Below are 4366 nucleotides of genomic sequence, written 5' to 3' on the forward strand. Positions count from 1 at the left end.
CTGTTCAATGAACATATTAGGTGTTATTGTTCAAAGAGAAATATTTTTTCAAAGAAGGAAAAGCATGATTTAGTTATTGTAATTAAAATGTATTTAATTCATAATTAAAATTGAAATATTGGAAGAAAACTAGTGAAGATAAGGAGGAGAGATTGCAGACTGACTGTTTCTTGTTGGAGTTCCAATTAATGGAGCTGATGGTCCAACTAGAATAAACTGTGTGGGGGTGCCTGGGTGGCTCAGTTGATTGAGCATCTGAATCTTGGTTTCAGCTCAGGTCATGATCCCAGGTTGTGGGATCAAGCCCCACATTGGGCACTGGGCAGAGCATGGAGTCTGCTTAAGATTCTCTCTCACTCTCTCTGCCTCTGTCCTTCCCCACTCATGCTCTCTCTCAAAAAAGAAAAAAAGAATAAACTGTGTGAGTTCCACACTCAGTGGCATCAGCTTTCCTTAAGTTAGTGATATTATAATAGAAAACCCGTAAGAAAACAAGTCAAAGAGTACATGGAGGTAAGCTATGTGTAATCCAACTTGTTCCACCTTAAAGGAAGGTCTGGGTACAGGTTTGGGAAAAGTGTGGAACACAGATTTTAATATGAAATTACAAGGGGGTGGTCTTGGGTTGTCGGTAAAATTTAAAAATCTTCTTGAAAATTCTTCTTGCAGCCCTATTGATTCTCCTGTTGATGTTGATGTGGTTAGTGCAAATAATGAATGTTTTGTGGATTTGTATTGTCTTCCCTGTTCTACTGAGTAGTCAGTGTGCTTGGATGAGCCATATGGACTTGGAAATTATGGAGGGAATTCTCCTGAAGAAATGGGTCTTGTCAATTAATTTGAGATTCTAGTAATGATGTCAGTCTGTCAGCCTCCCTTTTTCTTCTTTTTTTATTTATTTTTTTGCTGCCACCAAGAAGGGTTGAAACCTCCCAAAGGAGTTAACAAAGATAAAGAGTAGAACAGAGGAGAAAATGTTAATGTGAACTAACGTAGTCAAATAAATGCAATGTTAAGTAATAGCTCTTTGTCAAACAAATTGTCAAAGATTTTAAAAATCTGAATATTCAGTATTACCAGATACTATTTATTGATTGCCTGCCAAGATCCACCCCACCTCAACTTCTTCCTTACTGGTAGAATCCTCATGTTTACTCTAGGATAAAATCCAGACTGGTTTAAGACTTAGCTATTACTATTACTCTTCCTGGTAGTTCCATTCTCCTTATCAGTGACTTATTCAGGAGAGGGTATGTCACCAGTTTCTACCCAATGAGAACTGAAGTAAGTCTACTCTTGGTCTTCTGGGAAAGAGTTCCTCATTCTAGGAAGGAGACACCAGGAGATATAATCCATTTTTACATGTGGTTATGGTCTTGCTGGGATGTTTAACCTAGAACTGCTTCAGTTGTTTTGTAATCCTGAGGGGAATCAACCTGAGGGCAAAGTAGAAAAATGACGTTATTAAGCCATTTAATCAAGTGATCCTGAAAACTGCTCTACCATCCATCCTTTGTTAAATGAGATACATTCCCAATCTAACTAGTTTCCATTCGGCTCTCTGTTCTTTTTGGCTGAATGCAGGCTGATACACCATATGCACATAAGAACTTTAGTTCACTGGGTGGCTCAGTCAGTTAAGTGGCCAACTTGGGCTCAGGTCATGATCTCGCAGTTTGTGAGTTCCAACCCTGAGTTGGGTTCTGTGCTGACAGCTCGGAGCCTGGAGCCTGCTTTGTATTCTTGTCTCCCTCTCTCTGCCCATCCCCTGCTCACACTCTGTCTCTGTCTCTCTCAAAATAAATAAACATTAAAAAATGAAAAGAATATAACTTTAGTTCACTGCTGATGGAAATCAATTGGTTTAATATTTTCAGAGGGAAATTTGATGAAAATATAGAAAGATTTTGACCAAGCAAAGCTACTTTAGTAAGAAATTTTAATAATTATATATTAGCTTCAAGTTTATATATGGTAATATGGCTTATAATAATGAAAACTTGCAAAAACTTTACTTCCAGTGACACAATGATTAAATAGTCTTTAGACTATTCAACAATGCCATGCTTCTTTTCATCAAATTTAAAAATATTTAAAAATCAAATAACTCCTTGGTTATACTTATGATTGTATGTGCACATGAGAAAAGTCTTTTACCACGAAGAAAATATGATTTTATTTGACTATGCATATACCTCCCATTAATTTACTTCCAAAAAATGTTTCTGAAACATTTTTTGAGTGTCAACAATGTGCTAGGCATTCTACTAGGTTGCTAGAGATACAGTAGGTCAGTGCAAAATAAGTCACTGGACTCATAAAGATTACATTCTAGAGAAGACAATGACCAAGGAGACAAAGTTGTTTGGGTTTCCTAACAAAGGGGAAAAGTAGGATTGTGTGATGGAAAGTAAATGGGTTGGTGGTTGAAGCCAACATTAGAAGGGTAGTCAAGGAGGCTCTTTCTGAAGAGGGGCATGATGGATGAGAAGTACTGCTTATGCAAAAAAAAAAAAAAAAAAAAAAGAGTAATCAGGGGGTGGGACAGCAAAAACAACAGTTCCAATGTGAGAAAGAACTCAGTGTGCTTTAGAAGCAGAAACCATGTCAGTGTGGTTGGTGCAGAATGATGGGAATTGGTGAGAATTAGTGTTTCGTAGTGTGGAGAGGTAGACAGGATCCCACTCATGAGTAAAGGCTTGTAGGCCACATAAGGAGTTGTGATTTCATTCTAAGAGTCATAGGAAGCCATTAAATTATTTTAATTTGGAAGATGACACAATGTGACTCTTCATTCCCTGGCTACTGTGTACAGAATAGATGATAGGAACATGGAAAACAATTAAGAATCCGTCATCATTTGAGAAAAGGGGACCAAATCAAGCTATATTTTGAAGGCAGGATGAATAGGTTTTCCTAATGGAGTGTATGTTGATGGTAGTGATTATGAGAGAAATAGCAAAACAAGTGTAAATCTCAAAATAGGTCATTAATTATGTAAGTCTGAAGTTCAGGGATACAGTCCAGGCTGGACAGTGTATCCAGAGGATGGTGCAAAACATAGATTTACTTTTCTCATTTAGTCACCTACAACTCTGCTTGGAGTCTTTCCTAGATGAACACACAAGGATCAATTTTCATTTTTTTCATTGTTCTTTTCACCTCCACTCCAGCCCCCAGGCTTTCTTCTGTTACTCTTCTCCCCTCCCCCCCTCCCCCCCAGACAGGTGCCTGATCTATCCTGGAAGGGCTGGATCACATTCTTCAGATTCTATCTATCACAGTTCTTGGGATGCATTGTGGTGAAATGTGGAGAAGACAAATAAACCTTTCTTTTAGCAAAACCTTGGTATAGTGTTGCATTAACAGTTGGCAAGAGGAAGAAAGGGAAGAAAGGGCAAAGAGAGGAAAAATGACCTCCTTAAGTATGATATTCGTACAAAGGCGATATGGGAAAATGAACGCATTCATGCACTGCTAGAGGGAGTATAAATTCTTACAACCTTTCTGGAGGGCTTTTTGATTCAGAGATCAAGAGTCATATTGGGGCACCTGGGTGGCTTAGTTGGTTAAGTGTCCGACTTCAGCTCAAGTCATGATGTCACAGTTTGTGAGCTCCGCCCCAAGCTCAGAGCCTGGAACCTGCTTTGGATTCTGTGTCTCCCTCTCTGTCTTCCCCTCCCCCACTCGTGGCTCTGCCTCTCTCTCTCTAAAAAACAAACAAACATAGAAAAAAAGTTGTAAAGCTGTGCTTAGCTTTTTGATCCATAAAGTTAATTTCTATGTTTAGTAATAGGATATTAATAGCAGTGTTCCTTATAATAACGTAAAATAGAAAACAATGAATTATTAACAGTAGGAGACATTGTGTAGACTACTCAAAACCTAAAAATGTTTTCCTGTCATTAACTTTTACATTGTAGAGTGTTTAATTATGTAGAAAAGTGTTAACATATTATTGAGTAGTTATGAAATGGTATATATGTTGTGATTACGTAACATCAACAAGACTGGAAATTTTTATATCAAAATAATAACAGTGGTGTTGGTATTAAGTGACCTCCCTTCTTTCCTCCTTTCTTTCTTTTCTTCCTTCCTTATTTCTTTTTCTTTCTTATTTTCTACAATATACATATAAGATAGGAAAATCTTAAGGTTAAAAAAAGAATCACTGGTACTTGAATGGTGAATCACAAATTGACAGATTGGGAGCTCTATTATAGATGATGATGTGAATATTAGCAACCATGATTAATACCAAAAAGGGAATTGGCAATGCAAAGAGAGAATTAGACATTCATATTTAGCAAATAACTGTTTTATCTAATGTACCCTCTGAAATATTTGTTGACATATTTAGGTCTCA

At 37.2% G+C, this 4366-nt stretch overlaps 1 long non-coding RNA gene across 1 annotated transcript; it reads right to left on the minus strand.

Annotated features, from left to right (window-relative positions):
• Positions 1-1066: 1066 nt before the first annotated feature.
• LOC109493718 lies at positions 1067-3598 on the minus strand. Its single transcript, XR_002148043.2, has 2 exons — positions 3504-3598; positions 1067-1436 (listed from the first exon to the last, which is right to left on the minus strand). It is a non-coding gene; the product is annotated as an uncharacterized LOC109493718 (long non-coding RNA).
• Between the last annotated feature and the right edge of the window lie 768 nt (positions 3599-4366).

The sequence above is a fragment of the Felis catus genome, chromosome D4 (genome assembly GCF_018350175.1).
Source record: "Felis catus isolate Fca126 chromosome D4, F.catus_Fca126_mat1.0, whole genome shotgun sequence".
Lineage (NCBI taxonomy): Eukaryota > Metazoa > Chordata > Mammalia > Carnivora > Felidae > Felis > Felis catus.